General features: G+C 43.7%; 29 non-coding genes across 29 annotated transcripts; all 29 read right to left on the reverse strand.

Annotated features, from left to right (window-relative positions):
- Positions 1–344: 344 nt before the first annotated feature.
- TRNAM-CAU (transfer RNA methionine (anticodon CAU)) lies at positions 345–416 on the reverse strand. The gene has a single exon. It is a non-coding gene; the product is annotated as a tRNA-Met (tRNA).
- An 867-nt stretch (positions 417–1283) lies between these two features.
- TRNAG-CCC (transfer RNA glycine (anticodon CCC)) lies at positions 1284–1355 on the reverse strand. Its single transcript has one exon. It is a non-coding gene; the product is annotated as a tRNA-Gly (tRNA).
- Positions 1356–1905: 550 nt separating this feature from the next.
- On the reverse strand, positions 1906–1977 carry TRNAM-CAU (transfer RNA methionine (anticodon CAU)). The gene has a single exon. It is a non-coding gene; the product is annotated as a tRNA-Met (tRNA).
- Positions 1978–2604: 627 nt separating this feature from the next.
- TRNAG-UCC (transfer RNA glycine (anticodon UCC)) lies at positions 2605–2676 on the reverse strand. The gene has a single exon. It is a non-coding gene; the product is annotated as a tRNA-Gly (tRNA).
- Positions 2677–3224: 548 nt separating this feature from the next.
- On the reverse strand, positions 3225–3296 carry TRNAM-CAU (transfer RNA methionine (anticodon CAU)). The gene has a single exon. It is a non-coding gene; the product is annotated as a tRNA-Met (tRNA).
- An 867-nt stretch (positions 3297–4163) lies between these two features.
- On the reverse strand, positions 4164–4235 carry TRNAG-CCC (transfer RNA glycine (anticodon CCC)). The gene has a single exon. It is a non-coding gene; the product is annotated as a tRNA-Gly (tRNA).
- Positions 4236–4786: 551 nt separating this feature from the next.
- Positions 4787–4858, reverse strand: TRNAM-CAU (transfer RNA methionine (anticodon CAU)). Its single transcript has one exon. It is a non-coding gene; the product is annotated as a tRNA-Met (tRNA).
- Positions 4859–5486: 628 nt separating this feature from the next.
- On the reverse strand, positions 5487–5558 carry TRNAG-UCC (transfer RNA glycine (anticodon UCC)). The gene has a single exon. It is a non-coding gene; the product is annotated as a tRNA-Gly (tRNA).
- Positions 5559–6106: 548 nt separating this feature from the next.
- Positions 6107–6178, reverse strand: TRNAM-CAU (transfer RNA methionine (anticodon CAU)). Its single transcript has one exon. It is a non-coding gene; the product is annotated as a tRNA-Met (tRNA).
- An 867-nt stretch (positions 6179–7045) lies between these two features.
- TRNAG-CCC (transfer RNA glycine (anticodon CCC)) lies at positions 7046–7117 on the reverse strand. Its single transcript has one exon. It is a non-coding gene; the product is annotated as a tRNA-Gly (tRNA).
- Positions 7118–7668: 551 nt separating this feature from the next.
- Positions 7669–7740, reverse strand: TRNAM-CAU (transfer RNA methionine (anticodon CAU)). Its single transcript has one exon. It is a non-coding gene; the product is annotated as a tRNA-Met (tRNA).
- A 628-nt stretch (positions 7741–8368) lies between these two features.
- TRNAG-UCC (transfer RNA glycine (anticodon UCC)) lies at positions 8369–8440 on the reverse strand. Its single transcript has one exon. It is a non-coding gene; the product is annotated as a tRNA-Gly (tRNA).
- Positions 8441–8988: 548 nt separating this feature from the next.
- Positions 8989–9060, reverse strand: TRNAM-CAU (transfer RNA methionine (anticodon CAU)). The gene has a single exon. It is a non-coding gene; the product is annotated as a tRNA-Met (tRNA).
- An 867-nt stretch (positions 9061–9927) lies between these two features.
- TRNAG-CCC (transfer RNA glycine (anticodon CCC)) lies at positions 9928–9999 on the reverse strand. Its single transcript has one exon. It is a non-coding gene; the product is annotated as a tRNA-Gly (tRNA).
- Positions 10000–10550: 551 nt separating this feature from the next.
- TRNAM-CAU (transfer RNA methionine (anticodon CAU)) lies at positions 10551–10622 on the reverse strand. Its single transcript has one exon. It is a non-coding gene; the product is annotated as a tRNA-Met (tRNA).
- A 628-nt stretch (positions 10623–11250) lies between these two features.
- Positions 11251–11322, reverse strand: TRNAG-UCC (transfer RNA glycine (anticodon UCC)). Its single transcript has one exon. It is a non-coding gene; the product is annotated as a tRNA-Gly (tRNA).
- Positions 11323–11870: 548 nt separating this feature from the next.
- TRNAM-CAU (transfer RNA methionine (anticodon CAU)) lies at positions 11871–11942 on the reverse strand. The gene has a single exon. It is a non-coding gene; the product is annotated as a tRNA-Met (tRNA).
- Positions 11943–12809: 867 nt separating this feature from the next.
- On the reverse strand, positions 12810–12881 carry TRNAG-CCC (transfer RNA glycine (anticodon CCC)). The gene has a single exon. It is a non-coding gene; the product is annotated as a tRNA-Gly (tRNA).
- A 551-nt stretch (positions 12882–13432) lies between these two features.
- TRNAM-CAU (transfer RNA methionine (anticodon CAU)) lies at positions 13433–13504 on the reverse strand. The gene has a single exon. It is a non-coding gene; the product is annotated as a tRNA-Met (tRNA).
- A 628-nt stretch (positions 13505–14132) lies between these two features.
- On the reverse strand, positions 14133–14204 carry TRNAG-UCC (transfer RNA glycine (anticodon UCC)). The gene has a single exon. It is a non-coding gene; the product is annotated as a tRNA-Gly (tRNA).
- A 548-nt stretch (positions 14205–14752) lies between these two features.
- On the reverse strand, positions 14753–14824 carry TRNAM-CAU (transfer RNA methionine (anticodon CAU)). The gene has a single exon. It is a non-coding gene; the product is annotated as a tRNA-Met (tRNA).
- An 877-nt stretch (positions 14825–15701) lies between these two features.
- On the reverse strand, positions 15702–15773 carry TRNAG-CCC (transfer RNA glycine (anticodon CCC)). The gene has a single exon. It is a non-coding gene; the product is annotated as a tRNA-Gly (tRNA).
- A 553-nt stretch (positions 15774–16326) lies between these two features.
- On the reverse strand, positions 16327–16398 carry TRNAM-CAU (transfer RNA methionine (anticodon CAU)). The gene has a single exon. It is a non-coding gene; the product is annotated as a tRNA-Met (tRNA).
- A 628-nt stretch (positions 16399–17026) lies between these two features.
- On the reverse strand, positions 17027–17098 carry TRNAG-UCC (transfer RNA glycine (anticodon UCC)). Its single transcript has one exon. It is a non-coding gene; the product is annotated as a tRNA-Gly (tRNA).
- Positions 17099–17646: 548 nt separating this feature from the next.
- TRNAM-CAU (transfer RNA methionine (anticodon CAU)) lies at positions 17647–17718 on the reverse strand. The gene has a single exon. It is a non-coding gene; the product is annotated as a tRNA-Met (tRNA).
- An 867-nt stretch (positions 17719–18585) lies between these two features.
- TRNAG-CCC (transfer RNA glycine (anticodon CCC)) lies at positions 18586–18657 on the reverse strand. The gene has a single exon. It is a non-coding gene; the product is annotated as a tRNA-Gly (tRNA).
- A 551-nt stretch (positions 18658–19208) lies between these two features.
- Positions 19209–19280, reverse strand: TRNAM-CAU (transfer RNA methionine (anticodon CAU)). The gene has a single exon. It is a non-coding gene; the product is annotated as a tRNA-Met (tRNA).
- A 628-nt stretch (positions 19281–19908) lies between these two features.
- On the reverse strand, positions 19909–19980 carry TRNAG-UCC (transfer RNA glycine (anticodon UCC)). The gene has a single exon. It is a non-coding gene; the product is annotated as a tRNA-Gly (tRNA).
- A 548-nt stretch (positions 19981–20528) lies between these two features.
- On the reverse strand, positions 20529–20600 carry TRNAM-CAU (transfer RNA methionine (anticodon CAU)). The gene has a single exon. It is a non-coding gene; the product is annotated as a tRNA-Met (tRNA).
- Between the last annotated feature and the right edge of the window lie 85 nt (positions 20601–20685).

Below are 20685 nucleotides of genomic sequence, written 5' to 3' on the forward strand. Positions count from 1 at the left end.
TATGAACATATAGAGGCAGCATGGGAAGCAAAGCAGGGGAAAGAAAGAGAGAACATTCCAGGAAATGCCCAGGAGATAGATAAGAGCAGAACAAAAAGGGAAGAATGATATTCAAAGCATGCCCAGAAAAGTGTTTGAAGGTCCCACCAGTCATTTATGCTTATTATTGTGTGTCTTTACTTTCAAGGTACAGGGTGGATCCCTTTGACGATCCCTCTCTTGTATTTCAGCAGACACAGATAGTTCAGAAGTCGTTTCTACCATAGCTGGCACAAGCTTGCGCTTTTCCTTGCTGGCAGCCTTAAAATGACAGCTTGGTCCTTGGAAGAAAAATCAAGCAAAACTAGCAGAGGATGGTTTCGATCCATCGACCTCTGGGTTATGGGCCCAGCACGCTTCCGCTGCGCCACTCTGCTGCTTTGGGAAAGTGTTCTCTTTATGCAGATGAGGAGCATTCAGCAGAGTAGCATGGGATTGGTCGGGCTCTCACCTCATTTGCCTAAGTATATCGCAAGGCATGCTGGGTATAGAAAAACTTCATCTTCCCCTCTCACAATCAGTCATAACTGAAAGTCAGACACTCTCAGGCACTAGCCGTTTCAAACCTTTATCAAGACAGCAGCTCTTGAACCCTCTATATCTCTCTCTGTGATACTAGCGCTAGCATGCTCAGGATTTGGCTTTACCTGGGTGCCAGAGATCTACCCGGTGAGGGCTGAGGCTTTTGAGCGTTTGGGAGCGTTCGGGACGTGAGTGGACGTTGGACAGGAAACTATGCAAATTTGAATCATCCAACCTTCCTGCTGCAGTGAGACGCTCTTTCCATGGACATCTGCCTCTTGGATTCCTCTCAACTTGCCTTCTGATAAAACATTTTGTGAGCCGCAGTTACCTTCGACAGCTACAAGGTGGCGCTACATGCAGGTGAGAGCACAAGTATGCACAAAATGTTAAGGACTTTTGACAGATTTATCGGTGGATCTTGTATATTTTTTTCAGAGGCTAGATATTGCCTAGAAATGCTTTCTAACATAGAGATGCTAGAGTTATAATGTCTGCCCACTGTAACATATTTATTACCAGCACATGTGAGTGGTGACTCTGCTTTATGAAACTTATCATATATCAGGACAATGAATGTAGCAGAAGGGGCGATCGAGAGGTTTGCCTACGTATTTGTTTATTTCTTTATATATGGCTGATTAATCTGTTCATGATATTTCCATTTTGTGAAATGTTGAATTAAAGTATATCCTGCTTGCAGAATATATAAGTATTTGCATTGCGTTGGCCGGGAATCGAACCCGGGTCAACTGCTTGGGAAGCAGCTATGCTCACCACTATACCACCAACGCCCTCTGACATTTGCGCTCTCGGTTCTAAATATTATGACTCAGAGATCAATGACTATCTTGCACCAGCTTCAATGGTGCATTTGGTTTAGATACCAACATGAAAAGCAGTAGAACGTTATTTGCAGAGGGTAAGGAACTGGGGATTAAAACCAAGGACAAAGCTGTGCAGAAGAGAAGAATGGAAAGCAGCAGTACAATTAATATATATATAAAACATATAGAGGCAGCAAGGGAAGCAAAGCAGGGAAGAGAAAGAGAGAACATTCCATGAAATGCCCAGGAGATAGATAAGAGCAGAACAAAAGGGAAGAATGAAATTCAAAGCCTGCACAGAAAAGTGTTTGAAGGTCCCACCAGTCATGTATGCTTATTATTGTGTGTCTTTACTTTCAAAGTACAGGGTGGATCCTTTGACACTCCCTCTCTTGTATTTCAGCAGACACAGATAGTTGAGAAGTCTTATATCACTTAGCTGGCACAAGCTTGCGCTTTTCCTTTCCGGCAGCGTGGAAATGACAGCTTGGTCCTTGGAAGAAAAATCAAGCAAAATTAGCAGAGGATGGTTTCGATCCATCGACCTCTGGGTTATGGGCCCAGCACGCTTCCGCTGCGCCACTCTGCTCCTTTTTCAGAGTGTTCTCTTTATGCAGATGAGGAGCATTCAGGGGAGTGACGTGGGCGTTCGGGACGTGAGAGGACGATGGGCAGGAAACTGTGCAAATTTGAAGCATCCATCCTTCCTGCTGCAGTCAGAGGCTCTTTCCAAGGACATCTGCCTCTTGGATTCCTCTCAACTTGCCTTCTGATAAAACATTTTGTGAGCCGCAGTTACCTTCGGCGCCTACAAGGTGGCGCTACATTCAGGTGAGAGCACAAGTATGCCCAAAATATTGGGGACTTTTGCCAGATTTATCGATGGATTTTACATATTTTTTTCAGAGGCTAGACATTACCTAGGAATGCTTTTTAACATAGAGATGCTTTAGTTATAATGTGTGGTCGGGCCTCAGCCCGTTCATTGTCTTCCACTGTAACATATTTATTACCAGCTCATGTGAGTGGTGACTCTGCTTTATGAAACTTATCATATAGTAGGACAATGAGTATAGCAGAAGGGGCGATCGAGATGCTTGCCTACATATTTGTTTATTTTTTATATAATGGCTGATTAATCTGTTCATGATATTTCCATTTTGTGACATGTTGCATTAAAATATATCCTGATTGCAGAATATATAAGAATTGGTACTGCGTTGGCCGGGAATCGAACCCGGGTCAACTGCTTGGAAGGCAGCTATGCTCACCACTATACCACCAACGCCCTCTGATCTGTGCAATCTCGGTTCTCAACATTACGACCCTGAGTTCAATGTCTATCTTGCACCAGCTTCAATGGTGCATTTGGTTTAGATACCAACATGAGAAGCAGTAGAAAGGTTTTAGCAGATTGTAAGGAACTGGGATTGAAACCAAGGACAAAGCTGTGAAGAAGAGAAGAATGGTAAGCAGCAGTACAAATAATGGATATGAACATATAGAGGCAGCATGGGAAGCAAAGCAGGGGAAAGAAAGAGAGAACATTCCAGGAAATGCCCAGGAGATAGATAAGAGCAGAACAAAAAGGGAAGAATGATATTCAAAGCATGCCCAGAAAAGTGTTTGAAGGTCCCACCAGTCATTTATGCTTATTATTGTGTGTCTTTACTTTCAAGGTACAGGGTGGATCCCTTTGACGATCCCTCTCTTGTATTTCAGCAGACACAGATAGTTCAGAAGTCGTTTCTACCATAGCTGGCACAAGCTTGCGCTTTTCCTTGCTGGCAGCCTTAAAATGACAGCTTGGTCCTTGGAAGAAAAATCAAGCAAAACTAGCAGAGGATGGTTTCGATCCATCGACCTCTGGGTTATGGGCCCAGCACGCTTCCGCTGCGCCACTCTGCTGCTTTGGGAAAGTGTTCTCTTTATGCAGATGAGGAGCATTCAGCAGAGTAGCATGGGATTGGTCGGGCTCTCACCTCATTTGCCTAAGTATATCGCAAGGCATGCTGGGTATAGAAAAACTTCATCTTCCCCTCTCACAATCAGTCATAACTGAAAGTCAGACACTCTCAGGCACTAGCCGTTTCAAACCTTTATCAAGACAGCAGCTCTTGAACCCTCTATATCTCTCTCTGTGATACTAGCGCTAGCATGCTCAGGATTTGGCTTTACCTGGGTGCCAGAGATCTACCCGGTGAGGGCTGAGGCTTTTGAGCGTTTGGGAGCGTTCGGGACGTGAGTGGACGTTGGACAGGAAACTATGCAAATTTGAATCATCCAACCTTCCTGCTGCAGTGAGACGCTCTTTCCATGGACATCTGCCTCTTGGATTCCTCTCAACTTGCCTTCTGATAAAACATTTTGTGAGCCGCAGTTACCTTCGACAGCTACAAGGTGGCGCTACATGCAGGTGAGAGCACAAGTATGCACAAAATGTTAAGGACTTTTGACAGATTTATCGGTGGATCTTGTATATTTTTTTCAGAGGCTAGATATTGCCTAGAAATGCTTTCTAACATAGAGATGCTAGAGTTATAATGTCTGCCCACTGTAACATATTTATTACCAGCACATGTGAGTGGTGACTCTGCTTTATGAAACTTATCATATATCAGGACAATGAATGTAGCAGAAGGGGCGATCGAGAGGTTTGCCTACGTATTTGTTTATTTCTTTATATATGGCTGATTAATCTGTTCATGATATTTCCATTTTGTGAAATGTTGAATTAAAGTATATCCTGCTTGCAGAATATATAAGTATTTGCATTGCGTTGGCCGGGAATCGAACCCGGGTCAACTGCTTGGGAAGCAGCTATGCTCACCACTATACCACCAACGCCCTCTGACATTTGCGCTCTCGGTTCTAAATATTATGACTCAGAGATCAATGACTATCTTGCACCAGCTTCAATGGTGCATTTGGTTTAGATACCAACATGAAAAGCAGTAGAACGTTATTTGCAGAGGGTAAGGAACTGGGGATTAAAACCAAGGACAAAGCTGTGCAGAAGAGAAGAATGGAAAGCAGCAGTACAATTAATATATATATAAAACATATAGAGGCAGCAAGGGAAGCAAAGCAGGGAAGAGAAAGAGAGAACATTCCATGAAATGCCCAGGAGATAGATAAGAGCAGAACAAAAAGGGAAGAATGAAATTCAAAGCCTGCACAGAAAAGTGTTTGAAGGTCCCACCAGTCATGTATGCTTATTATTGTGTGTCTTTACTTTCAAAGTACAGGGTGGATCCTTTGACACTCCCTCTCTTGTATTTCAGCAGACACAGATAGTTGAGAAGTCTTATATCACTTAGCTGGCACAAGCTTGCGCTTTTCCTTTCCGGCAGCGTGGAAATGACAGCTTGGTCCTTGGAAGAAAAATCAAGCAAAATTAGCAGAGGATGGTTTCGATCCATCGACCTCTGGGTTATGGGCCCAGCACGCTTCCGCTGCGCCACTCTGCTCCTTTTTCAGAGTGTTCTCTTTATGCAGATGAGGAGCATTCAGGGGAGTGACGTGGGCGTTCGGGACGTGAGAGGACGATGGGCAGGAAACTGTGCAAATTTGAAGCATCCATCCTTCCTGCTGCAGTCAGAGGCTCTTTCCAAGGACATCTGCCTCTTGGATTCCTCTCAACTTGCCTTCTGATAAAACATTTTGTGAGCCGCAGTTACCTTCGGCGCCTACAAGGTGGCGCTACATTCAGGTGAGAGCACAAGTATGCCCAAAATATTGGGGACTTTTGCCAGATTTATCGATGGATTTTACATATTTTTTTCAGAGGCTAGACATTACCTAGGAATGCTTTTTAACATAGAGATGCTTTAGTTATAATGTGTGGTCGGGCCTCAGCCCGTTCATTGTCTTCCCACTGTAACATATTTATTACCAGCTCATGTGAGTGGTGACTCTGCTTTATGAAACTTATCATATAGTAGGACAATGAGTATAGCAGAAGGGGCGATCGAGATGCTTGCCTACATATTTGTTTATTTTTTATATAATGGCTGATTAATCTGTTCATGATATTTCCATTTTGTGACATGTTGCATTAAAATATATCCTGATTGCAGAATATATAAGAATTGGTACTGCGTTGGCCGGGAATCGAACCCGGGTCAACTGCTTGGAAGGCAGCTATGCTCACCACTATACCACCAACGCCCTCTGATCTGTGCAATCTCGGTTCTCAACATTACGACCCTGAGTTCAATGTCTATCTTGCACCAGCTTCAATGGTGCATTTGGTTTAGATACCAACATGAGAAGCAGTAGAAAGGTTTTAGCAGATTGTAAGGAACTGGGATTGAAACCAAGGACAAAGCTGTGAAGAAGAGAAGAATGGTAAGCAGCAGTACAAATAATGGATATGAACATATAGAGGCAGCATGGGAAGCAAAGCAGGGGAAAGAAAGAGAGAACATTCCAGGAAATGCCCAGGAGATAGATAAGAGCAGAACAAAAAGGGAAGAATGATATTCAAAGCATGCCCAGAAAAGTGTTTGAAGGTCCCACCAGTCATTTATGCTTATTATTGTGTGTCTTTACTTTCAAGGTACAGGGTGGATCCCTTTGACGATCCCTCTCTTGTATTTCAGCAGACACAGATAGTTCAGAAGTCGTTTCTACCATAGCTGGCACAAGCTTGCGCTTTTCCTTGCTGGCAGCCTTAAAATGACAGCTTGGTCCTTGGAAGAAAAATCAAGCAAAACTAGCAGAGGATGGTTTCGATCCATCGACCTCTGGGTTATGGGCCCAGCACGCTTCCGCTGCGCCACTCTGCTGCTTTGGGAAAGTGTTCTCTTTATGCAGATGAGGAGCATTCAGCAGAGTAGCATGGGATTGGTCGGGCTCTCACCTCATTTGCCTAAGTATATCGCAAGGCATGCTGGGTATAGAAAAACTTCATCTTCCCCTCTCACAATCAGTCATAACTGAAAGTCAGACACTCTCAGGCACTAGCCGTTTCAAACCTTTATCAAGACAGCAGCTCTTGAACCCTCTATATCTCTCTCTGTGATACTAGCGCTAGCATGCTCAGGATTTGGCTTTACCTGGGTGCCAGAGATCTACCCGGTGAGGGCTGAGGCTTTTGAGCGTTTGGGAGCGTTCGGGACGTGAGTGGACGTTGGACAGGAAACTATGCAAATTTGAATCATCCAACCTTCCTGCTGCAGTGAGACGCTCTTTCCATGGACATCTGCCTCTTGGATTCCTCTCAACTTGCCTTCTGATAAAACATTTTGTGAGCCGCAGTTACCTTCGACAGCTACAAGGTGGCGCTACATGCAGGTGAGAGCACAAGTATGCACAAAATGTTAAGGACTTTTGACAGATTTATCGGTGGATCTTGTATATTTTTTTCAGAGGCTAGATATTGCCTAGAAATGCTTTCTAACATAGAGATGCTAGAGTTATAATGTCTGCCCACTGTAACATATTTATTACCAGCACATGTGAGTGGTGACTCTGCTTTATGAAACTTATCATATATCAGGACAATGAATGTAGCAGAAGGGGCGATCGAGAGGTTTGCCTACGTATTTGTTTATTTCTTTATATATGGCTGATTAATCTGTTCATGATATTTCCATTTTGTGAAATGTTGAATTAAAGTATATCCTGCTTGCAGAATATATAAGTATTTGCATTGCGTTGGCCGGGAATCGAACCCGGGTCAACTGCTTGGGAAGCAGCTATGCTCACCACTATACCACCAACGCCCTCTGACATTTGCGCTCTCGGTTCTAAATATTATGACTCAGAGATCAATGACTATCTTGCACCAGCTTCAATGGTGCATTTGGTTTAGATACCAACATGAAAAGCAGTAGAACGTTATTTGCAGAGGGTAAGGAACTGGGGATTAAAACCAAGGACAAAGCTGTGCAGAAGAGAAGAATGGAAAGCAGCAGTACAATTAATATATATATAAAACATATAGAGGCAGCAAGGGAAGCAAAGCAGGGAAGAGAAAGAGAGAACATTCCATGAAATGCCCAGGAGATAGATAAGAGCAGAACAAAAAGGGAAGAATGAAATTCAAAGCCTGCACAGAAAAGTGTTTGAAGGTCCCACCAGTCATGTATGCTTATTATTGTGTGTCTTTACTTTCAAAGTACAGGGTGGATCCTTTGACACTCCCTCTCTTGTATTTCAGCAGACACAGATAGTTGAGAAGTCTTATATCACTTAGCTGGCACAAGCTTGCGCTTTTCCTTTCCGGCAGCGTGGAAATGACAGCTTGGTCCTTGGAAGAAAAATCAAGCAAAATTAGCAGAGGATGGTTTCGATCCATCGACCTCTGGGTTATGGGCCCAGCACGCTTCCGCTGCGCCACTCTGCTCCTTTTTCAGAGTGTTCTCTTTATGCAGATGAGGAGCATTCAGGGGAGTGACGTGGGCGTTCGGGACGTGAGAGGACGATGGGCAGGAAACTGTGCAAATTTGAAGCATCCATCCTTCCTGCTGCAGTCAGAGGCTCTTTCCAAGGACATCTGCCTCTTGGATTCCTCTCAACTTGCCTTCTGATAAAACATTTTGTGAGCCGCAGTTACCTTCGGCGCCTACAAGGTGGCGCTACATTCAGGTGAGAGCACAAGTATGCCCAAAATATTGGGGACTTTTGCCAGATTTATCGATGGATTTTACATATTTTTTTCAGAGGCTAGACATTACCTAGGAATGCTTTTTAACATAGAGATGCTTTAGTTATAATGTGTGGTCGGGCCTCAGCCCGTTCATTGTCTTCCCACTGTAACATATTTATTACCAGCTCATGTGAGTGGTGACTCTGCTTTATGAAACTTATCATATAGTAGGACAATGAGTATAGCAGAAGGGGCGATCGAGATGCTTGCCTACATATTTGTTTATTTTTTATATAATGGCTGATTAATCTGTTCATGATATTTCCATTTTGTGACATGTTGCATTAAAATATATCCTGATTGCAGAATATATAAGAATTGGTACTGCGTTGGCCGGGAATCGAACCCGGGTCAACTGCTTGGAAGGCAGCTATGCTCACCACTATACCACCAACGCCCTCTGATCTGTGCAATCTCGGTTCTCAACATTACGACCCTGAGTTCAATGTCTATCTTGCACCAGCTTCAATGGTGCATTTGGTTTAGATACCAACATGAGAAGCAGTAGAAAGGTTTTAGCAGATTGTAAGGAACTGGGATTGAAACCAAGGACAAAGCTGTGAAGAAGAGAAGAATGGTAAGCAGCAGTACAAATAATGGATATGAACATATAGAGGCAGCATGGGAAGCAAAGCAGGGGAAAGAAAGAGAGAACATTCCAGGAAATGCCCAGGAGATAGATAAGAGCAGAACAAAAAGGGAAGAATGATATTCAAAGCATGCCCAGAAAAGTGTTTGAAGGTCCCACCAGTCATTTATGCTTATTATTGTGTGTCTTTACTTTCAAGGTACAGGGTGGATCCCTTTGACGATCCCTCTCTTGTATTTCAGCAGACACAGATAGTTCAGAAGTCGTTTCTACCATAGCTGGCACAAGCTTGCGCTTTTCCTTGCTGGCAGCCTTAAAATGACAGCTTGGTCCTTGGAAGAAAAATCAAGCAAAACTAGCAGAGGATGGTTTCGATCCATCGACCTCTGGGTTATGGGCCCAGCACGCTTCCGCTGCGCCACTCTGCTGCTTTGGGAAAGTGTTCTCTTTATGCAGATGAGGAGCATTCAGCAGAGTAGCATGGGATTGGTCGGGCTCTCACCTCATTTGCCTAAGTATATCGCAAGGCATGCTGGGTATAGAAAAACTTCATCTTCCCCTCTCACAATCAGTCATAACTGAAAGTCAGACACTCTCAGGCACTAGCCGTTTCAAACCTTTATCAAGACAGCAGCTCTTGAACCCTCTATATCTCTCTCTGTGATACTAGCGCTAGCATGCTCAGGATTTGGCTTTACCTGGGTGCCAGAGATCTACCCGGTGAGGGCTGAGGCTTTTGAGCGTTTGGGAGCGTTCGGGACGTGAGTGGACGTTGGACAGGAAACTATGCAAATTTGAATCATCCAACCTTCCTGCTGCAGTGAGACGCTCTTTCCATGGACATCTGCCTCTTGGATTCCTCTCAACTTGCCTTCTGATAAAACATTTTGTGAGCCGCAGTTACCTTCGACAGCTACAAGGTGGCGCTACATGCAGGTGAGAGCACAAGTATGCACAAAATGTTAAGGACTTTTGACAGATTTATCGGTGGATCTTGTATATTTTTTTCAGAGGCTAGATATTGCCTAGAAATGCTTTCTAACATAGAGATGCTAGAGTTATAATGTCTGCCCACTGTAACATATTTATTACCAGCACATGTGAGTGGTGACTCTGCTTTATGAAACTTATCATATATCAGGACAATGAATGTAGCAGAAGGGGCGATCGAGAGGTTTGCCTACGTATTTGTTTATTTCTTTATATATGGCTGATTAATCTGTTCATGATATTTCCATTTTGTGAAATGTTGAATTAAAGTATATCCTGCTTGCAGAATATATAAGTATTTGCATTGCGTTGGCCGGGAATCGAACCCGGGTCAACTGCTTGGGAAGCAGCTATGCTCACCACTATACCACCAACGCCCTCTGACATTTGCGCTCTCGGTTCTAAATATTATGACTCAGAGATCAATGACTATCTTGCACCAGCTTCAATGGTGCATTTGGTTTAGATACCAACATGAAAAGCAGTAGAACGTTATTTGCAGAGGGTAAGGAACTGGGGATTAAAACCAAGGACAAAGCTGTGCAGAAGAGAAGAATGGAAAGCAGCAGTACAATTAATATATATATAAAACATATAGAGGCAGCAAGGGAAGCAAAGCAGGGAAGAGAAAGAGAGAACATTCCATGAAATGCCCAGGAGATAGATAAGAGCAGAACAAAAAGGGAAGAATGAAATTCAAAGCCTGCACAGAAAAGTGTTTGAAGGTCCCACCAGTCATGTATGCTTATTATTGTGTGTCTTTACTTTCAAAGTACAGGGTGGATCCTTTGACACTCCCTCTCTTGTATTTCAGCAGACACAGATAGTTGAGAAGTCTTATATCACTTAGCTGGCACAAGCTTGCGCTTTTCCTTTCCGGCAGCGTGGAAATGACAGCTTGGTCCTTGGAAGAAAAATCAAGCAAAATTAGCAGAGGATGGTTTCGATCCATCGACCTCTGGGTTATGGGCCCAGCACGCTTCCGCTGCGCCACTCTGCTCCTTTTTCAGAGTGTTCTCTTTATGCAGATGAGGAGCATTCAGGGGAGTGACGTGGGCGTTCGGGACGTGAGAGGACGATGGGCAGGAAACTGTGCAAATTTGAAGCATCCATCCTTCCTGCTGCAGTCAGAGGCTCTTTCCAAGGACATCTGCCTCTTGGATTCCTCTCAACTTGCCTTCTGATAAAACATTTTGTGAGCCGCAGTTACCTTCGGCGCCTACAAGGTGGCGCTACATTCAGGTGAGAGCACAAGTATGCCCAAAATATTGGGGACTTTTGCCAGATTTATCGATGGATTTTACATATTTTTTTCAGAGGCTAGACATTACCTAGGAATGCTTTTTAACATAGAGATGCTTTAGTTATAATGTGTGGTCGGGCCTCAGCCCGTTCATTGTCTTCCCACTGTAACATATTTATTACCAGCTCATGTGAGTGGTGACTCTGCTTTATGAAACTTATCATATAGTAGGACAATGAGTATAGCAGAAGGGGCGATCGAGATGCTTGCCTACATATTTGTTTATTTTTTATATAATGGCTGATTAATCTGTTCATGATATTTCCATTTTGTGACATGTTGCATTAAAATATATCCTGATTGCAGAATATATAAGAATTGGTACTGCGTTGGCCGGGAATCGAACCCGGGTCAACTGCTTGGAAGGCAGCTATGCTCACCACTATACCACCAACGCCCTCTGATCTGTGCAATCTCGGTTCTCAACATTACGACCCTGAGTTCAATGTCTATCTTGCACCAGCTTCAATGGTGCATTTGGTTTAGATACCAACATGAGAAGCAGTAGAAAGGTTTTAGCAGATTGTAAGGAACTGGGATTGAAACCAAGGACAAAGCTGTGAAGAAGAGAAGAATGGTAAGCAGCAGTACAAATAATGGATATGAACATATAGAGGCAGCATGGGAAGCAAAGCAGGGGAAAGAAAGAGAGAACATTCCAGGAAATGCCCAGGAGATAGATAAGAGCAGAACAAAAAGGGAAGAATGATATTCAAAGCATGCCCAGAAAAGTGTTTGAAGGTCCCACCAGTCATTTATGCTTATTATTGTGTGTCTTTACTTTCAAGGTACAGGGTGGATCCCTTTGACGATCCCTCTCTTGTATTTCAGCAGACACAGATAGTTCAGAAGTCGTTTCTACCATAGCTGGCACAAGCTTGCGCTTTTCCTTGCTGGCAGCCTTAAAATGACAGCTTGGTCCTTGGAAGAAAAATCAAGCAAAACTAGCAGAGGATGGTTTCGATCCATCGACCTCTGGGTTATGGGCCCAGCACGCTTCCGCTGCGCCACTCTGCTGCTTTGGGAAAGTGTTCTCTTTATGCAGATGAGGAGCATTCAGCAGAGTAGCATGGGATTGGTCGGGCTCTCACCTCATTTGCCTAAGTATATCGCAAGGCATGCTGGGTATAGAAAAACTTCATCTTCCCCTCTCACAATCAGTCATAACTGAAAGTCAGACACTCTCAGGCACTAGCCGTTTCAAACCTTTATCAAGACAGCAGCTCTTGAACCCTCTATATCTCTCTCTGTGATACTAGCGCTAGCATGCTCAGGATTTGGCTTTACCTGGGTGCCAGAGATCTACCCGGTGAGGGCTGAGGCTTTTGAGCGTTTGGGAGCGTTCGGGACGTGAGTGGACGTTGGACAGGAAACTATGCAAATTTGAATCATCCAACCTTCCTGCTGCAGTGAGACGCTCTTTCCATGGACATCTGCCTCTTGGATTCCTCTCAACTTGCCTTCTGATAAAACATTTTGTGAGCCGCAGTTACCTTCGACAGCTACAAGGTGGCGCTACATGCAGGTGAGAGCACAAGTATGCACAAAATGTTAAGGACTTTTGACAGATTTATCGGTGGATCTTGTATATTTTTTTCAGAGGCTAGATATTGCCTAGAAATGCTTTCTAACATAGAGATGCTAGAGTTATAATGTCTGCCCACTGTAACATATTTATTACCAGCACATGTGAGTGGTGACTCTGCTTTATGAAACTTATCATATATCAGGACAATGAATGTAGCAGAAGGGGCGATCGAGAGGTTTGCCTACGTATTTGTTTATTTCTTTATATATGGCTGATTAATCTGTTCATGATATTTCCATTTTGTGAAATGTTGAATTAAAGTATATCCTGCTTGCAGAATATATAAGTATTTGCATTGCGTTGGCCGGGAATCGAACCCGGGTCAACTGCTTGGGAAGCAGCTATGCTCACCACTATACCACCAACGCCCTCTGACATTTGCGCTCTCGGTTCTAAATATTATGACTCAGAGATCAATGACTATCTTGCACCAGCTTCAATGGTGCATTTGGTTTAGATACCAACATGAAAAGCAGTAGAACGTTATTTGCAGAGGGTAAGGAACTGGGGATTAAAACCAAGGACAAAGCTGTGCAGAAGAGAAGAATGGAAAGCAGCAGTACAATTAATATATATATAAAACATATAGAGGCAGCAAGGGAAGCAAAGCAGGGAAGAGAAAGAGAGAACATTCCATGAAATGCCCAGGAGATAGATAAGAGCAGAACAAAAAGGGAAGAATGAAATTCAAAGCCTGCACAGAAAAGTGTTTGAAGGTCCCACCAGTCATGTATGCTTATTATTGTGTGTCTTTACTTTCAAAGTACAGGGTGGATCCTTTGACACTCCCTCTCTTGTATTTCAGCAGACACAGATAGTTGAGAAGTCTTATATCACTTAGCTGGCACAAGCTTGCGCTTTTCCTTTCCGGCAGCGTGGAAATGACAGCTTGGTCCTTGGAAGAAAAATCAAGCAAAATTAGCAGAGGATGGTTTCGATCCATCGACCTCTGGGTTATGGGCCCAGCACGCTTCCGCTGCGCCACTCTGCTCCTTTTTCAGAGTGTTCTCTTTATGCAGATGAGGAGCATTCAGGGGAGTGACGTGGGCGTTCGGGACGTGAGAGGACGATGGGCAGGAAACTGTGCAAATTTGAAGCATCCATCCTTCCTGCTGCAGTCAGAGGCTCTTTCCAAGGACATCTGCCTCTTGGATTCCTCTCAACTTGCCTTCTGATAAAACATTTTGTGAGCCGCAGTTACCTTCGGCGCCTACAAGGTGGCGCTACATTCAGGTGAGAGCACAAGTATGCCCAAAATATTGGGGACTTTTGCCAGATTTATCGATGGATTTTACATATTTTTTTCAGAGGCTAGACATTACCTAGGAATGCTTTTTAACATAGAGATGCTTTAGTTATAATGTGTGGTCGGGCCTCAGCCCGTTCATTGTCTTCCCACTGTAACATATTTATTACCAGCTCATGTGAGTGGTGACTCTGCTTTATGAAACTTATCATATAGTAGGACAATGAGTATAGCAGAAGGGGCGATCGAGATGCTTGCCTACATATTTGTTTATTTTTTATATAATGGCTGATTAATCTGTTCATGATATTTCCATTTTGTGACATGTTGCATTAAAATATATCCTGATTGCAGAATATATAAGAATTGGTACTGCGTTGGCCGGGAATCGAACCCGGGTCAACTGCTTGGAAGGCAGCTATGCTCACCACTATACCACCAACGCCCTCTGATCTGTGCAATCTCGGTTCTCAACATTACGACCCTGAGTTCAATGTCTATCTTGCACCAGCTTCAATGGTGCATTTGGTTTAGATACCAACATGAGAAGCAGTAGAAAGGTTTTAGCAGATTGTAAGGAACTGGGATTGAAACCAAGGACAAAGCTGTGAAGAAGAGAAGAATGGTAAGCAGCAGTACAAATAATGGATATGAACATATAGAGGCAGCATGGGAAGCAAAGCAGGGGAAAGAAAGAGAGAACATTCCAGGAAATGCCCAGGAGATAGATAAGAGCAGAACAAAAAGGGAAGAATGATATTCAAAGCATGCCCAGAAAAGTGTTTGAAGGTCCCACCAGTCATTTATGCTTATTATTGTGTGTCTTTACTTTCAAGGTACAGGGTGGATCCCTTTGACGATCCCTCTCTTGTATTTCAGCAGACACAGATAGTTCAGAAGTCGTTTCTACCATAGCTGGCACAAGCTTGCGCTTTTCCTTGCTGGCAGCCTTAAAATGACAGCTTGGTCCTTGGAAGAAAAATCAAGCAAAACTAGCAGAGGATGGTTTCGATCCATCGACCTCTGGGTTATGGGCCCAGCACGCTTCCGCTGCGCCACTCTGCTGCTTTGGGAAAGTGTTCTCTTTATGCAGATGAGGAGCATTCAGCAGAGTAGCATGGGATTGGTCGGGCTCTCACCTCATTTGCCTAAGTATATCGCAAGGCATGCTGGGTATAGAAAAACTTCATCTTCCCCTCTCACAATCAGTCATAACTGAAAGTCAGACACTCTCAGGCACTAGCCGTTTCAAACCTTTATCAAGACAGCAGCTCTTGAACCCTCTATATCTCTCTCTGTGATACTAGCGCTAGCATGCTCAGGATTTGGCTTTACCTGGGTGCCAGAGATCTACCCGGTGAGGGCTTGCCCGGTGTGAGGCTTTTGAGCGTTTGGGAGCGTTCGGGACGTGAGTGGACGTTGGACAGGAAACTATGCAAATTTGAATCATCCAACCTTCCTGCTGCAGTGAGACGCTCTTTCCATGGACATCTGCCTCTTGGATTCCTCTCAACTTGCCTTCTGATAAAACATTTTGTGAGCCGCAGTTACCTTCGACAGCTACAAGGTGGCGCTACATGCAGGTGAGAGCACAAGTATGCACAAAATGTTAAGGACTTTTGACAGATTTATCGGTGGATCTTGTATATTTTTTTCAGAGGCTAGATATTGCCTAGAAATGCTTTCTAACATAGAGATGCTAGAGTTATAATGTCTGCCCACTGTAACATATTTATTACCAGCACATGTGAGTGGTGACTCTGCTTTATGAAACTTATCATATATTAGGACAATGAATGTAGCAGAAGGGGCGATCGAGAGGTTTGCCTACGTATTTGTTTATTTCTTTATATATGGCTGATTAATCTGTTCATGATATTTCCATTTTGTGAAATGTTGAATTAAAGTATATCCTGCTTGCAGAATATCTAAGTATTTGCATTGCGTTGGCCGGGAATCGAACCCGGGTCAACTGCTTGGGAAGCAGCTATGCTCACCACTATACCACCAACGCCCTCTGACATTTGCGCTCTCGGTTCTAAATATTATGACTCAGAGATCAATGACTATCTTGCACCAGCTTCAATGGTGCATTTGGTTTAGATACCAACATGAAAAGCAGTAGAACGTTATTTGCAGAGGGTAAGGAACTGGGGATTAAAACCAAGGACAAAGCTGTGCAGAAGAGAAGAATGGAAAGCAGCAGTACAATTAATATATATATATAAAACATATAGAGGCAGCAAGGGAAGCAAAGCAGGGAAGAGAAAGAGAGAACATTCCATGAAATGCCCAGGAGATAGATAAGAGCAGAACAAAAAGGGAAGAATGAAATTCAAAGCCTGCACAGAAAAGTGTTTGAAGGTCCCACCAGTCATGTATGCTTATTATTGTGTGTCTTTACTTTCAAAGTACAGGGTGGATCCTTTGACACTCCCTCTCTTGTATTTCAGCAGACACAGATAGTTGAGAAGTCTTATATCACTTAGCTGGCACAAGCTTGCGCTTTTCCTTTCCGGCAGCGTGGAAATGACAGCTTGGTCCTTGGAAGAAAAATCAAGCAAAATTAGCAGAGGATGGTTTCGATCCATCGACCTCTGGGTTATGGGCCCAGCACGCTTCCGCTGCGCCACTCTGCTCCTTTTTCAGAGTGTTCTCTTTATGCAGATGAGGAGCATTCAGGGGAGTGACGTGGGCGTTCGGGACGTGAGAGGACGATGGGCAGGAAACTGTGCAAATTTGAAGCATCCATCCTTCCTGCTGCAGTCAGAGGCTCTTTCCAAGGACATCTGCCTCTTGGATTCCTCTCAACTTGCCTTCTGATAAAACATTTTGTGAGCCGCAGTTACCTTCGGCGCCTACAAGGTGGCGCTACATTCAGGTGAGAGCACAAGTATGCCCAAAATATTGGGGACTTTTGCCAGATTTATGGATGGATTTTACATATTTTTTTCAGAGGCTAGACATTACCTAGGAATGCTTTTTAACATAGAGATGCTTTAGTTATAATGTGTGGTCGGGCCTCAGCCCGTTCATTGTCTTCCCACTGTAACATATTTATTACCAGCTCATGTGAGTGGTGACTCTGCTTTATGAAACTTATCATATAGTAGGACAATGAGTATAGCTGAAGGGGCGATCGAGATGCTTGCCTACATATTTGTTTATTTTTTATATAAGGGCTGATTAATCTGTTCATGATATTTCCATTTTGTGACATGTTGCATTAAAATATATCCTGATTGTAGAATATATAAGAATTGGTACTGCGTTGGCCGGGAATCGAACCCGGGTCAACTGCTTGGAAGGCAGCTATGCTCACCACTATACCACCAACGCCCTCTGATCTGTGCAAGCTCGGTTCTCAACATTACGACCCTGAGTTCAATGTCTATCTTGCACCAGCTTCAATGGTGCATTTGGTTTAGATACCAACATGAGAAGCAGTAGAAAGGTTTTAGCAGATTGTAAGGAACTGGGATTGAAACCAAGGACAAAGCTGTGAAGAAGAGAAGAATGGTAAGCAGCAGTACAAATAATGGATATGAACATATAGAGGCAGCATGGGAAGCAAAGCAGGGGAAAGAAAGAGAGAACATTCCAGGAAATGCCCAGGAGATAGATAAGAGCAGAACAAAAAGGGAAGAATGATATTCAAAGCATGCCCAGAAAAGTGTTTGAAGGTCCCACCAGTCATTTATGCTTATTATTGTGTGTCTTTACTTTCAAGGTACAGGGTGGATCCCTTTGACGATCCCTCTCTTGTATTTCAGCAGACACAGATAGTTCAGAAGTCGTTTCTACCATAGCTGGCACAAGCTTGCGCTTTTCCTTGCTGGCAGCCTTAAAATGACAGCTTGGTCCTTGGAAGAAAAATCAAGCAAAACTAGCAGAGGATGGTTTCGATCCATCGACCTCTGGGTTATGGGCCCAGCACGCTTCCGCTGCGCCACTCTGCTGCTTTGGGAAAGTGTTCTCTTTATGCAGATGAGGAGCATTCAGCAGAGTAGCATGGGATTGGTCGGGCTCTCACCTCATTTGCCTAAGTATATCGCAAGGCATGCTGGGTATAGAAAAACTTCATCTTCCCCTCTCACAATCAGTCATAACTGAAAGTCAGACACTCTCAGGCACTAGCCGTTTCAAACCTTTATCAAGACAGCAGCTCTTGAACCCTCTATATCTCTCTCTGTGATACTAGCGCTAGCATGCTCAGGATTTGGCTTTACCTGGGTGCCAGAGATCTACCCGGTGAGGGCTGAGGCTTTTGAGCGTTTGGGAGCGTTCGGGACGTGAGTGGACGTTGGACAGGAAACTATGCAAATTTGAATCATCCAACCTTCCTGCTGCAGTGAGACGCTCTTTCCATGGACATCTGCCTCTTGGATTCCTCTCAACTTGCCTTCTGATAAAACATTTTGTGAGCCGCAGTTACCTTCGACAGCTACAAGGTGGCGCTACATGCAGGTGAGAGCACAAGTATGCACAAAATGTTAAGGACTTTTGACAGATTTATCGGTGGATCTTGTATATTTTTTTCAGAGGCTAGATATTGCCTAGAAATGCTTTCTAACATAGAGATGCTAGAGTTATAATGTCTGCCCACTGTAACATATTTATTACCAGCACATGTGAGTGGTGACTCTGCTTTATGAAACTTATCATATATCAGGACAATGAATGTAGCAGAAGGGGCGATCGAGAGGTTTGCCTACGTATTTGTTTATTTCTTTATATATGGCTGATTAATCTGTTCATGATATTTCCATTTTGTGAAATGTTGAATTAAAGTATATCCTGCTTGCAGAATATATAAGTATTTGCATTGCGTTGGCCGGGAATCGAACCCGGGTCAACTGCTTGGGAAGCAGCTATGCTCACCACTATACCACCAACGCCCTCTGACATTTGCGCTCTCGGTTCTAAATATTATGACTCAGAGATCAATGACTATCTTGCACCAGCTTCAATGGTGCATTTGGTTTAGATACCAACATGAAAAGCAGTAGAACGTTATTTGCAGAGGGTAAGGAACTGGGGATTAAAACCAAGGACAAAGCTGTGCAGAAGAGAAGAATGGAAAGCAGCAGTACAATTAATATATATATAAAACATATAGAGGCAGCAAGGGAAGCAAAGCAGGGAAGAGAAAGAGAGAACATTCCATGGAATGCCCAGGAGATAGATAAGAGCAGAACAAAAAGGGAAGAATGAAATTCAAAGCCTGCACAGAAAAGTGTTTGAAGGTCCCACCAGTCATGTATGCTTATTATTGTGTGTCTTTACTTTCAAAGTACAGGGTGGATCCTTTGACACTCCCTCTCTTGTATTTCAGCAGACACAGATAGTTGAGAAGTCTTATATCACTTAGCTGGCACAAGCTTGCGCTTTTCCTTTCCGGCAGCGTGGAAATGACAGCTTGGTCCTTGGAAGAAAAATCAAGCAAAATTAGCAGAGGATGGTTTCGATCCATCGACCTCTGGGTTATGGGCCCAGCACGCTTCCGCTGCGCCACTCTGCTCCTTTTTCAGAGTGTTCTCTTTATGCAGATGAGGAGCATTCAGGGGAGTGACGTGGGCGTTCGGGACGTGAGAGGACGATGGGCAGGAAACTGTGCAAATTTGAAGCATCCATCCTTCCTGCTGCAGTCAGAGGCTCTTTCCAAGGACATCTGCCTCTTGGATTCCTCTCAACTTGCCTTCTGATAAAACATTTTGTGAGCCGCAGTTACCTTCGGCGCCTACAAGGTGGCGCTACATTCAGGTGAGAGCACAAGTATGCCCAAAATATTGGGGACTTTTGCCAGATTTATGGATGGATTTTACATATTTTTTTCAGAGGCTAGACATTACCTAGGAATGCTTTTTAACATAGAGATGCTTTAGTTATAATGTGTGGTCGGGCCTCAGCCCGTTCATTGTCTTCCCACTGTAACATATTTATTACCAGCTCATGTGAGTGGTGACTCTGCTTTATGAAACTTATCATATAGTAGGACAATGAGTATAGCTGAAGGGGCGATCGAGATGCTTGCCTACATATTTGTTTATTTTTTATATAAGGGCTGATTAATCTGTTCATGATATTTCCATTTTGTGACATGTTGCATTAAAATATATCCTGATTGTAGAATATATAAGAATTGGTACTGCGTTGGCCGGGAATCGAACCCGGGTCAACTGCTTGGAAGGCAGCTATGCTCACCACTATACCACCAACGCCCTCTGATCTGTGCAAGCTCGGTTCTCAACATTACGACCCTGAGTTCAATGTCTATCTTGCACCAGCTTCAATGGTGCATTTGGTTTAGATACCAACATGAGAAGCAGTAGAAAGGTTTTAGCAGATTGTAAGGAACTGGGATTGAAACCAAGGACAAAGCTGTGAAGAAGAGAAGAATGGTAAGCAGCAGTACAAATAATGGATATGAACATATAGAGGCAGCATGGGAAGCAAAGCAGGGAAAAGAAAGAGAGAACATTCCAGGAAATGCCCAGGAGATAGATAAGAGCAGAACAAAAAGGGAAGAATGATATTCAAAGCATGCCCAGAAAAGTGTTTGAAGGTCCCACCAGTCATTTATGCTTATTATTGTGTGTCTTTACTTTCAAGGTACAGGGTGGATCCCTTTGACGATCCCTCTCTTGTATTTCAGCAGACACAGATAGTTCAGAAGTCGTTTCTACCATAGCTGGCACAAGCTTGCGCTTTTCCTTGCTGGCAGCCTTAAAATGACAGCTTGGTCCTTGGAAGAAAAATCAAGCAAAACTAGCAGAGGATGGTTTCGATCCATCGACCTCTGGGTTATGGGCCCAGCACGCTTCCGCTGCGCCACTCTGCTGCTTTGGGAAAGTGTTCTCTTTATGCAGATGAGGAGCATTCAGCAGAGTAGCATGGGATTGGTCGGGCTCTCACCTCATTTGCCT

Source organism: Lissotriton helveticus, unplaced genomic scaffold (assembly GCF_964261635.1).
Source record: "Lissotriton helveticus unplaced genomic scaffold, aLisHel1.1 SCAFFOLD_1115, whole genome shotgun sequence".
In the NCBI taxonomy this organism is placed as follows: Eukaryota; Metazoa; Chordata; class Amphibia; order Caudata; family Salamandridae; genus Lissotriton; species Lissotriton helveticus.